Source organism: Triticum aestivum, chromosome 6B, assembly GCF_018294505.1.
Source record: "Triticum aestivum cultivar Chinese Spring chromosome 6B, IWGSC CS RefSeq v2.1, whole genome shotgun sequence".
Taxonomy (NCBI): domain Eukaryota; kingdom Viridiplantae; phylum Streptophyta; class Magnoliopsida; order Poales; family Poaceae; genus Triticum; species Triticum aestivum.
Genome location: NC_057810.1, coordinates 48054985 through 48068474, shown reverse-complemented (window position 1 = coordinate 48068474; position 13490 = coordinate 48054985). Strand labels below are relative to the sequence as shown.

The 13490-nt window shown below is 44.4% G+C and overlaps 1 long non-coding RNA gene across 1 annotated transcript; it reads right to left on the bottom strand.

The window, feature by feature from the left end:
• Positions 1-3513: 3513 nt before the first annotated feature.
• LOC123135669 (uncharacterized) lies at positions 3514-8859 on the bottom strand. The gene is made up of 3 exons (XR_006466116.1): positions 8409-8859; positions 8229-8309; positions 3514-3736 (listed from the first exon to the last, which is right to left on the bottom strand). It is a non-coding gene; the product is annotated as an uncharacterized lncRNA (long non-coding RNA).
• Between the last annotated feature and the right edge of the window lie 4631 nt (positions 8860-13490).

Below are 13490 nucleotides of genomic sequence, written 5' to 3'. Positions count from 1 at the left end.
AAATGAGGGGGTGTATAATTTGGCAATTTTAATAGTGCAGTATTTGAACTTCGAATGTGGACCCAACTCACGCGAGATGCTCTTTCCCTCACCACTCACTAACCTTCTACTATGAACAAGTGCATGCATGGCCTTCTTTAAAATTTTAGACGCTTCATATTTTTAAATAAAATTGTATTTAATGATTTTTATATACTTAAATTTCTTCCGATAAGACCTTTATAACAAGATCAATCTTTGAGATATTTCAAACTAGTTTAAATTTCATTTTTCAACCAGCTGAAATTCATGCAAAAAATATTTGGAATTGAATTATTTAATTAAACTAAATTTTCAAATATTTTCATTTCAAAAATCATAATAACATTTCCGTACATTTTAAAAACATGTAATTACTTCAATAGTTGAAGTTGGTGAACTTTTTGTGAAATTTGATTGAAATAGCGGAGTTACCCACGCATTTGCGTGGCTAGTTTTCTATATCATCAAAAAAAAAATCTACATCATCAACAATATTGCTTTATTTGATATATTATATGGTATATTTGACTTTTTTATAGAACTATGAATGATGAGACTACAGAAAATCATCCATGCTGAATAAAACAATAGTGATATTAGTTTGTAATATATTGAGAGGTAATGTTTAAAAACTTTGAAGGCGCAAGGTTTTCTTGAGTTACATTTTTGTAACTTATCTGAATAGTGGGTGAGAAGCTAAGGATATAACTTCTCATTACAATGTCTTTTAAATATCTGCGAGAGAGAATGCGTAGTCATGTATAAGATATAAACATTTATTGTCCGCCTCATAATTTGTGATATTGTCACCTAATTTTGCTAAGTCACCTAACAATCTAGGCTTACATTTTGTTGTTTCTAATTTTCCCCGCGTGGTTTGCTCACTTTGTATTCTTTATAACAACTAAATTAACATATTCTACACGATATGTGCTCCAATCTTTTTTTTTGGCTGAATTCAAAAACTTTATTGTTGTTTCCACAACACCCCATTCCTTCGCTTGCATGCCATGCTAGCTGGCAGGCATTGCATGCATATTGGCACTGTTTCAGTAATTCTTCCTATTGGATAAGTATCATGCATGACCTCTATACTATATGAATGGGCACATATACTGGTAGGTCATTCCTAATCCACATGCCAATCACATTTAGTGACCATGAACCTGATCTACCAGTAATAAAAAAATAAATGAATGTTTCCACTCATCTGCATTCTACTTCAATTGAACTTTTTTCTTATATTTCCCAAAGCATTTATGCAGATGCTCTAATACACATTTATTACTGATGTCATGGTTGCAATCAACACACGATTTCAATACATCTTAGGAATGTTGCGTTGATACGTACGGCATTTTTTTTATTCCATGTATCATTTGTCGTGTAAATTGCATATACAGATCCCTCTTGATTGTCGTTTACATTGTGTTTTCAAACGAACCAAATATGATCATCATTTATTACACAAGTTAGTTTGCTGCTATCATTAATTTCTTGCTTCAAATTTCATATATGTAATGTAATTGTATGTGTTATTGATATTCTGAAAAATTATAATACACAGTATATTATCAGTTGTACTACATGTCCATATCCTATCCGATCCGACTATGAAATGGTCTTATTAGATGTGTGACCTATTCGACTGTACATAATATATCATTTCATTATTTATGGACATCATAAACCATGTGTATGATCGACTGTTTTCTACTCACATGGATGCCTTTTCCTAAATAAATTAAAACATTCATGGCGATGTTTACATACGGAGTGATGCGTTAATATTAGATCTATGCCAGTATATGCTTTGCGATATCAAATGGTCCTTATTAGGTTGCTCATTTAATTCTAATTCTGCATTCTACTTTAAGGTTGAATTTCCTCTGCATAAGAATATTATTCATGACTTCACATATTTTAATCAAATTCCTTTGTGTAAAAATATATGAAATAGAGTTATTTGTTTTATCTACCCACAAAATAATTTGTTTACTACGTATAAACCATATATCTGATGGGAGGCATCGATATATGATTATATTATTTGCAAAGTAGATGAAAAATAAACAAAAATAGCAATAATAATTAACTGATTTAACCACATTTTTATAATAGTTAGCTGATTTACCCGCAAAAAAATTAACCAATGACATCAGAGATGATATCATCGCATGCATTTAGCCAGTTCCATTTTCCTAGGTTAATCGACTGGTTTGGGCTGGATGCAATTGCCGAGCACATTCGATTAAGTGCCTGATTTATAATTTCCTTTTTATCTCCCGTTTAGTAGATGAAATGGAATGGCTGGCTGGTATAGGATTTGGAGTTGGACTGATTATATATGTACTTGCGTGTGCAGCGTGTTTGGTATATTTTCGCACTATTTGTATACATGCCTTATCAAGTTATATGTACGTGGCATCTCAAGTTACATGTAACTTGCTTCAGAGAAAATGTTACATGTAACTTTACGTTTTAAATCTCAGCCATTAAAGTTTGAATCCCGTACGTAGTCATGACTAGTCGCTAGCCTAGCCTTGTCAATTATATCTAGACCTATGTGCATCTTTCCGTGCATGTACTTAATACATATGCATACATGTGACAATATGATGGTCCAATATGTTGTTACATACATGTTAGCATCTTACATAAAAACTTTAAATCTTAGCCACTGTTTTTCTAATCAGACATTGCAAATAATATTAGCACATCTGAACGAATGTGGTAGTCTATTTGTCTCTTGTTTTAATAATGTAATAGATTGGAGTATTTCTAAAATAATCATCTGTCAATTCCAATGTTTTAACCATAATTCGGTCAACTATATGTTGTAAATATTATCTGAAACTGGTTGAATGACTGAAATATGTGTTAAGTGCTCTCTAGAATAATTGAAATGTGTGTGAAATGTATATGAAATAATAAAAAGTGCCTGAAATGTAAGTGAACAATTTTCTGAAATGTGCTTGAAATAATTTAAATACGTGTTAAAAATTTATTGAAGTAATTGAGATATTTCTAAAATGTGTGACTGAAATTGGGTGAAATAAATAAAAATATGTTTGTGCAATACTTTTTGTAATATGTGAAATAACGGAAATACGTGAATATTTTCTTGAACTGTGTGAAGTAATTGAATTGTGTGAAATGTATATGAACCATTTTCAAAATGTAAAGTATTTCATTTAATTTGAATCAGATATAAATAATGAAATTAAAATTGTTTATAAAGTATTTAAGATCGGTTTTGTTCTAAAAATCTTGTTGGTAGGAATTCAAATATACAAGAAGTTTCAAAAATGGTTTTTTTGTTAAAAATATATCAATCAATTAAAATATCACTAGGAAATAAAATACTAGCTTATATATGGGAGAGAGGTGTGGGAGTATGCGTGCATATATAGTAACGTGACTAGACAGAAGATGCGCCAAAAAAAAAAAACGTGACTAGAGAGAAAGGTGGTGGGACATGTGCGGGTATGGGATGGAGTCAGCTGGTGGACATCATATTGCACAAAATAAATTTGCTCAGTTTCTACCCAAAAATACCGCACACATGTGGATGCTCGAATCACGCCAGATTCCTGATAGATTTTCCAAATTGTCTTGTCTCCTCGTTGAGCTTCAAGATCTTGACGGCGATCAGATCAGCTGCAGGAGTACAGTACCCTCTCCAGCACATGTCTTTCCATGTCTGTAGGCAACACTGGTGCAAGTATAACATTCAAGATAAATGTTTATCTCTTCGTACCATCTTTTAGAAACATGCTTGATGATTGTTCTACATGAATGCTGTCACGTACATTTTCTTGAAACATGCTTGATGATGTGTATAACATAACTAGCTTGTACCGTTGAATCGAAATCTGGCCGTGTTCTCATGGAAAAGAAAAAGAAAAGTATAACGTGAAACACTGCTTCATGTTTTTACCAATGTTGTCATTTTCTTCATCCGCATATGCTGTGCTTACGATGTGACACTGCTTAATTCCATTGTGCAGGCCCGTGACGACAACAACCTAGACCTAGAATTTGGAGGAGTGCTTGTTGATGACCCTGCCAACGTGCCGACTAGAGTGCCTCCAGCAAATAACCTGGCCCTAGCACTGTGGGTAGTGGGCTTGCTTACTCTGAGCTTGGTCACAACAACAGTGCTCTACAAGCCGGCTAGCGGAGTGGTCTTCGGCCGCAACAAGAACGCCTACTACCTCACCCTTGCTGCCATCTTCGTTGCAGGGGCCATAGAGGTCTCCACCGCCGTCTGGCTATCCCGCTCCTCAAACGGCAACAGGCGCCGTTTCTCGTTTGGAAGGGTCGTTCTATGCTCCTCCATCGGGCCATTAGTTGCCATCATCGGCATAAGTGGCTTTGCATTCACCCAAGGCTAATCGAACATGGTTAGTAAATTTCCTCGAACACATTTGTTCCATTCTCCAAAAAATATGAAAAGATACTGAGTCAACTGACTTTTAGTCCAAGAGAATCCTAGAAAAATTTAAATCATGATAGTTCCTCCAACCAAATATATAGGGTCTAATATGTTTTCTGATGTTGCATTTGACCATTGATAAGATTATAATATATGAGATGTATGATATAAAAATTGTATCATTATAAACTTCTTTCACGTACAAATTTGACGGTATACTTTTTGTGACATACACTTCATATATTATTGCTCTAATAAGTGGTCAAAGGCAACATAAAAAACGGTATTATGCCCTATATATTTGGAGGGAGGGAGTACGCCAATAATAAGGGTAGAATACACTCTAGGTATGAACAAGAATGCACTTTGCTACCCCCGCAAAAAAAAAAACATGTAGTTTGCTAAGTATGGACAAGGTTGCTACGACTATTGACTTTCACATCCCTCAATACCTGGCGAGTCAATTGGGTTAGGTTCACTGCCCTTGCGTGCGCATTGTGGCAGATCCTAATAAAGCCCCAAATGAAGGTATTTTTATTAAACATCCAGCTGACTGGTATAAAAATGACTGTTTTCTACAGTTCTGGAGGCACCTCAGCAAGACCAAGGACCCGTCGACCCTTGATGCTCTTTCTCGACAACTTACCATACACGTTTCAGCACTCAAGAAGTAGCGCCCCGAACAATGATGGTCATCACCGTCGCGGCTCCTTTGGTGTTTGGGTGTGTGTATGTGTTGCGGCTGTTGAGCCAAGGGCCCTTTTGAGGGTTTGTATCGCATCATATGTGTTTTCGCGGCCTTTGTGCTAGACATGTATTGTTTCTGTTTTGAACCTCTGTTGTAAACCTAAGGGCTTCCTTCGCTAAAGTCAGAATTTAGCCCCTTTTCTATAAATAATAAAGATTAATTTCTTTGGTACCTCGTTAGGTGGCGGCTTCAAAACAGAAAATGGTTTGGGAAAAGGCTTTGTCTATAGCGTGGCGGTTAAGGACGCTGGCCACATTATATTCACTTGTGTTACTGCGTTTCATATTTGGATTTATCTTAGGGAAATCATGGTTGTGATTGGACGTCAGACGAGCTTAATTCACAAAGTTGTTTTAGCCGCAGTCTAACGGGAACCACCGTATTTTGTGATTAGTCACGCCATAGTCTTGGACTTTCGTACCTTTAGAAACAAACCTGGTAACTATAACTATGTACGTACTTCCAAATTTAGTTAACTACTGTGCTCCTTACAAAATGTTTTTCTTTTAGAACAGCGACTTCCGCTGAGCAAAGAGAGGAACGAGGTGTTGGTGTCTACGTTGGCATAATAATGCGAGTGGTGGACCTAATTCGACAGGCATCAGGGCATGAACAATGGTTGATAAGATAGTCTTATCTTAAGTTTTGCATGTGATTTAGAGATGACATAAAAATTTGTCTACAATGGATCATCTCTTAGCCTTATCTTAAATAACTAGCAATTCCTAAAAATATGGTGAGACATATTGTGCTAAGAGGTCACCTCTTGTCTTCTCTTAAATAAGAGAAGACAAACCTTTTCTTATGAGTTCTCTCTCCTCCACCTCACCATCTATCCTACGTGGCACTCCTAAGATAGCACCATTGTACATGCCCTCACCTTGTTGCTATCTTTTTGGGCTTCTGTTAAGAGCATCTACAACCATGATTGACTAATATCGATCCCCAACGTCTGCGGACATGTCCGTTTTTATCCTCCTTTTATGCACGCATGCAACCATGTCGCCTACATCCTCATCATATTGTCCGGTCAAAAAAAATGTGATTGATGAGGATGAAGAGAGAAAGAGAAAAGATGATCCGGGGTGGGTCGCATCCTACATTGAGGACTGCCCGGACATCCCTATCCTCTCTATATTTGATGTGGATATGGGGATTTTTGGATTGCCCGGTTATATGAGGACAAAGTGGGGGGTCCAGTTGAGTGCCTTTTTTTCTCTCTCTCCTGTCTGGACAGCGATCGGACTGTTTGTTATGTTTGAGGGCCCGGTTGTAGATGCTCTAAGCTGCTACCCCAGCAGCAGCTCAACTCCATTAATTTTTGTCCTCTGATACCCCGCATTAACCCAATAATATGGAAGGTGTCAATCTTTTATCAAAAAAAGATATTTTTTATAAAGATTTATAAATATGTTTTTACTTGGTAGTTTGTCAATTGAAAGTATGTGATTTAACGAATTTAGGGGGTGTTTGGTTCAGAAGTCCTAGGACTTTTTGTAGTCCCAGGGACTAATCAAAAAAGACTCTCTAGTAGAGCCTTTTTTTAGTCCATGTAGAAAAAGTCCCTCCCGTTTGGTTCCTAGGGACTTTTTAGGGACTTTTTCTAGTCTCTGGGACTAAAAAGTCCCTGAACCAAACACCCCCTTACTACTATTATTGTACTTGTACTTTATATGTAAGGATCGAGGCCATCATGCCAGGCTGGATCTCTAGTAATAAAGAGAGCAAATTACATAAGATCTTAAACGTGAAATACATTTTGTTTGGATGAAGACAATATAAAAATGTCTCTATGCCGCACCAGAAACTTTAGCAGAATAATAGATGATGTCATTATTTTGTGCTTTATTTTGGCACCTCCAAGAATTCTGAAACAATGTGTATTTATACGTATAAGTCTGTAGTATGTGCATACGAGTTTCGGTAATACATATTATTAATATACGATGAATATAATTTATAAAAATGGGCCTCCCTTGTTAGTTTGGCCATTATTTTGTTTTGTTTTGTCTTCTTAGTCAACAAACCATCATATTATTTAATGATTTTTTAGATATGTAAAAATTATCTATAATCATGCATGTAAAACTGATTTTTTAACTTATAGCATTTTTGACTTATCCAAATTACCAGCAGCCCACTAGCCAAAACTTTGCACTACAATACCCAATAATAGGAATGTTGCATTGGTGATGTAGCAGTGGGTGCCGAAATATGAGGGCTAATGAAAGCTTTGTTGCAGGTATTATTTTTAATTTCACTCACTAAATTAATTTTTAAATGAGTTTATTTTTGTATCTCTATAGATTGATATAAATTTTGATACATTAGTTTTCTTGATTACTTAAGGCAATTTCGACGGTGACGCTTATTGGAAGTTAAAAAGTAAAATGTGTAACCTGTTAGTCTAACAATTCTTGTGCTTCTTTTCATTTTCTTTTCTAACATGTGCTTTTACGAAAAAACATCATTTCACTAAGGGTGAACCTAGACATCGTTTCACCAAGAGATATGTCTTTTAACCAAAGACCTGACTGCGAACCAACTTGGGGTTGGATGGTTCGGAGGGCAGTGATATACTCAGCTCATCAATGTTCACGTCCTAGACTTGACACTGATGCTCGCATTTTTCTGATTTATTTTAAGCCTTCCGGGGGGTGCGTTCAGTGGGAGGAGACGTTTCCGTTGACTATGAAAGCGTCTGTGACGACTCAGTCTCTCGAAGATGCTCACAGTGATAGGGTGTGCGTATGTACGTTCATTTTTTTTGCGAAAAAGATACAAATCTATTATCAAAGTTCATCGGAAGTACAAAGCATGTATACGTTCATTAGGGTGGGTATATGTACGTATGTATGAGCGTCTGCGTTTGTATTTTTCCTAAAAAAAACCCAAGACCTGACTATCCGTAGGCCTGACTTATAAAAGATCTAAGGTAAATTTTAACATGCTCCCACTTGACATGATGATGTACAGCTATATAGTCTGTATTAGCTAGTAATAACTTACTGACGACGTTACCTCAACATCAAGGGGGCTAGCTAGCTTCGGGTGAACATCTGAGTAGCGCTTGCTGGATCTTGCATGGCTCAAGCCTGGCATCTGGTATACATGGCAAATAGGAGAACCAGTTCAACATGCAGTATATGCAGCTGGAATAATGGTATTCCCATCGATACTGATTCAGTACAAAATACGTACAAACAAGAACCAGTGATGGATCCACCACTGGGCCGGTAAGCATGAGCGGCAGGCCCGGGTCTCCGGCGAGAGGATGCAGGCTACCTCTCCTGCGTAGTGGCCAGTGGAAGCAGCGCAACCGTGCTTTCTCGTCGCCGGTTATCCCGGCAAACCTCGGTCCCTGGTCCGTCACTGACAAGAACAAGAAAAGTAAGGAGAGCGAATTCCAATCTGCATCGTCCAACAGATATCTTCCAGCAGAACGAAATGAAAAGCTAAAATACGCCGGAAGCCTGAAACACGCCGGCCGTTGCCTTTTTCTTGCTCGTCGGGCTCGCGCGCCGCGCAACTTAGGTGCCAAGCTGCGCCGGTCGTGCATGCGTGCGTGCCCTTCGTCGCTAGCTAGCTAGCTCTTCACGTTCGGGCGTCATCCAGACCCGCATAGATTTGCTTCTGAATCGGAGGAGGAAGATGGTGCGGGAGATAGGATAGAGAGCGACCGAGCGGACCGCGGTTTAATAGCGTAGCGTAGAGACAGGTTGCTGCTCGTCAACAGACTGACAGTGACTGCTGAACAGCCACAGGTTGACACTGACTTGGTGAACAGTGCTTTCATCTATTGCGGAAACAGTGCCGATCTGTGGCTACAGGCTAAGCCCATGGCTTACCCGTCATGGCCGTACAGAGAAAAGTAGGCGAGTCCCGACCGTCTTGACCGCGTTTCACAAGTTGGAGGGCCCTCCACGCTCATTTCCCCACCTTTTCCCACTCTGCCGCACCGGCGCCGTGGTTTGCAGCCCACATTCACACCCGGGACGAGGGCATCTCCACGGACCAATAAGAGCATCTACACTTCGATGTCCCAAACCGGTCTCAAACGTTCACATGACCTATCCGATCACTCACCGGTCATAAAAATATGATCCAGCCGGACATCTAAAACGGGGCTTAAATATCCGGGCTGACCGGCACACTTAATATTTAGCTTAAATATGGGGCGAATATGATGCCACCCAAGCGCGTCTGTCACGTACAAGTGACGTTGGGGTCCCACGCGGAATTCGCGAAAACTCGGCAGTCCGATGTGAACATCACGTGGCGCCACTCCGGCTCGCCGCCCGAGGCCAAATCCGGCTATTTAAGCCGGCGGCGTCCACCAACCCTAGCCCATCCACCTCCTTCCTCTTTGCGCCGCAACCCGAGCCCATCCACCTCCTCTGTCCTGCTCTCCCAACGCTCTCTGGCATCGCCATGGTCCGGCAGAAAATCACCACCTAAGCTATGCTCATGCCAGAGCGCCAGTATCGGATCATGGAGAAGATCCGAGCGAGGCGCGCCGCCCGCATCGCTGCCGGGCTGCCTCCGGACTCGCCGGAGCCGGTGGCAGATTCGGAGGAGAACGAGGCGGAGCAACCTGCTCCGGGCTTCAACATAGAGGATGCGGAGGCGGGGTTCACCGTCACCCAAGCCGCGGAGATGGCGGAGCAGTAGGCCATCCTGGAGTCCATCCAGGATGAGGCCTGTGTCTAGGCCAACCAACAGTTTCTCTGGCAAGAGCGGACGGTGACCGACGCACTCTTCACCAAACTCGATGCAGAGATAGAGGAGGAGGCCGAAGCGGAGTAGCCGGAGAAGCCGGAGTGAGAGCTGCCGTCCATGTACCAGGAGCCGGGCACGGAGATAGTCAACATTTTCGACGAGGACTAGGCTAGTTGATCTATGTAATACATATGTTTTTTCTTTGCATGCTTTTGTATGGATTTAAGAATTTTTGTATAAGGTGTCTGGATGCAGTCTAGCAAATTTGATGACTGACCGGTCAGTGCCCGCGGACGTGCGTCCGCAGACGCCTGAGGGTCATATTTGTCATATACGGTTGTAGATGCTCTAAAACAGACACGTTATCCATCAAGACCGCACATATTAGTAATAATTCTTTTAGAATCCCATACTAGTAGTAATTAGAAGCCGGTCATCCAATTGTATGTCTCCCATGTTAAAATACATTTTAAACATGAATTGAATCAAGGATGATTTTAATGCCAATTGGATTACTTTTCTTTTAAACCAGAACACATTTATTATATTTTTAATATATTTCATTAAACAAAAGTGTGTGAAAGTTAACTTAGTCTAAATCTTCCCTGACGTATGTGTCGTGGTATTTCCTCGACATATGCCAACGGGTGGCTAATCATATAGGGGGTCAATAAAACGTTGCCGGGATCTAGAAGCGGGAGTAGGCAAAAACGACGCCCAATCTTACCTAGGTTCGGGGCTCTCCGTGGAGATAACACCCCTAATCCTGCTCTGCGGGGTCTCCGCATCACTATGATCAACAGTGGGCTACAAGGTTGCTCCCTGAGCTGTTCGGGCTAGAGGAAGAAGAAGACAAACTAGATCTACTTCTCCCTAGCTATGTGGGTGTAAGATGATCTAAGGGCTGAACCCTTTGCATGGGTGACCCTGGGGGGTTTATATAGGCCTACCCTCCAGGGGTACAATGGTAATCTGGCTGGTCATAGGACCCGGCCATCAGTGTCTCTATGCTCCGACTTCTGTGCCGACAGCCTGGGCCTACCGCCTGGTGGGCCCTGCCGACTACCATGGATTCAGCTGACAGGTAGGGCCCACCGCCTGTGGGCCAGGTGGACCAGGCCGCACTGTAGCCTGGCCTCTGATGACGGTAGCTTGGTCGGGGGGCGCACGGCTACAGTGCCGCAGCCTGGCGGGCGATCACTGTAGCCACACCACGTCACTTCTGGTTAATGGTGCACAGACTCCAAGGGGAGGGGCGGCCACTTGCTAGGAATCGGCCTCCCCTTGAGGCCGCCTGCTCAGGCCTTGCCGCCTTCTGGGGATACGCGGGGAGGTGGGGCCTGCCGCCTACGGGCCATACCGACCGTCCATCGTGGGGGCATGGCCCTGCCCGACGTAGGCATCGTCATGGGCCACATGGCTACAATGTTGTGCCAGGCGAGGTGTGTCCGCCTGGTACGTCCGCACTGTGGCCACGTTTCATCCGGGATTCAGGGGTGGCAGGTGATATTATTGCCATGACATGTCTTGTCGAGGAGGCGATGGGCCACCTGGCAGGAGTCGGCCCATGCCCTTGCCGCCTTCTGGGGTGAGCCACCTTCTAGGAGGCAGCCCGTTAGCACCAGCCGGCCGCGTGGGCCGGCCTTGCGACCAGTCGGACCGAGGGGCTAGGCTAGCCTCGTTGTCTTGAAATCTGCTGGGGTGTGGATGAGGCTACCCAGGGTTTATCCCCCCGTTAGTAGTCCCCAAAGTTGGTGAAGTTCTACGGCTTTGGGCAGCCGGAGAGCCTCAGCAGTTTCCCTCTTAAGTGGCCTTCCGCCTTTTGCTCCTTCCAACTGGGAGGAGTCAGATGCTAGGAGCCGAACATAGCCGTGGCCGCCTGGCGGAATTTGAACAGTCGTGGTGGGGGCCAGGTGGCGTGCCAGGCGGGCGACAGGCTCGCCGCCCACTGCCTGCCCACCACGCGGTGCCAGCCGGCCAGGTCGGTCTGCCAGCCCACGCGTGCAACGGGACGTCGCCGCAGGCCCGGTCCCGCCACTACAGGGCCTCAGCACGCGCGCGGATCCGCTGCGGCCGAGGCAGACGGTTACGCTTCCCAGGCGGGGTTAATACACGCCTTAAAGGCGCGGAAGATGCGGGGTCGTGGGGGGAGTGGGCGCAGTTAATCCCGCGCTCCCCCATGTCCCGCCCCCTCGACTTCGCCGCTGGGGGCTATAAGTAGGGGGAGGAGGGGGCGGCAGAACGCACACGTGCCCTCCTCTCCCTTCACCTCGCCTCTCTCCCTCTTGCTATCGCTACATCTCCTCCTCTTCGCCGGAGTGCCGCCGTGGCTCGCGGTCACCGAGCTTCTCCACGTCACAGCCGCTCCACTCCTCTGCTGAGCTCAGAGCCCATGGCGCACAGTGGCCACGCAGGCGACTGGGATGGTTCCATTGTCCATGAATACCACCTCCAGTTCCTTCGCTAGACGCGACGGCTCCCCCATCCTTCCAACGTCAAGGTGCGCATCACCCCCGCGAGGGAAATCACGCCGGCGCCGGAGGGCAACGAGCGCGTCGTCTTTCGGTCGCATTTCCTCCGTGGTTTTGGCTTTCCGGCGAGCGGGTTCCTCCGCTCGTTTCTGGACTTCTACGGAGTGCAGCCCCACCACCTCATGCCGAATACGGTGGTGCTGCTCTACGCCTTCGTCACCCTCTGCGAGGGTTACCTCGGCACTCTCCCCGCACTCGAGCGGTGGGGTTTGCTCTTCTAACTCAAGATCGGCATCACCGTCAAGAACCAGGCGGCGCAGTGCGGAGCCTGCGGCGCGATTCGGCGCTCTGGTGCTGGGACCCACTTCTCGGCCCTCACCCTACTACAGTTGGCCAAACTATGGCAAAGGTCCTACTTCTGCGTCGAGAACATCCACTCGACGCGGAACTACGTCAACCTGCCGACTTACGTAGCCAGCACGCCTGCCCTACTCCGCACCAACTGGAGCTTCTGGGCGAAGACCCTGTCGGCCGCCTCCGCCACCGCCCTCACCAGGCTCCAGGTGATGCTGGACTCGGAGGGCCTCAAGGCCTCCGACTTGCTGGCCACCTTTGTGGAGCGCCGGGTGCTGCCTCTTCAAGCCCGACCCCACATCATCAGCAGTATGAGTTGTTGGGGAACGTAGAAGAAAATAAATTTTTTCTACGCATCACGAAGATCAATCTATGGAGTCATCTAGCAACGAGAGAGAGGAGTGCATCTACATACCCTTGTAGATCGCGAGCGGAAGCGTTCAAGAGAACGGGGTTGATGGAGTCGTACTCATCGTGATCCAAATCACCGATGATACTAGCGCCGAACGGACGGCACCTCCGCGTTCAACACACGTACGGTTGGGGAAGACGTCTCCTACTTATTGATCCAGCAAGGGGAAGGAGAGGTTGATGGAGATCCACCAGCACGACGGCGTGGTGGTGGAAGCAGCGATGATCTCGGCAGGGCTTCGCCAAGCTCAGCGAGAGGGAGAGGTGTTACGAGGGGAGAGGGAGGCGCCAGGGGCTAGGGTGCGCAACCCTCCCTCCGCCCTCTTTA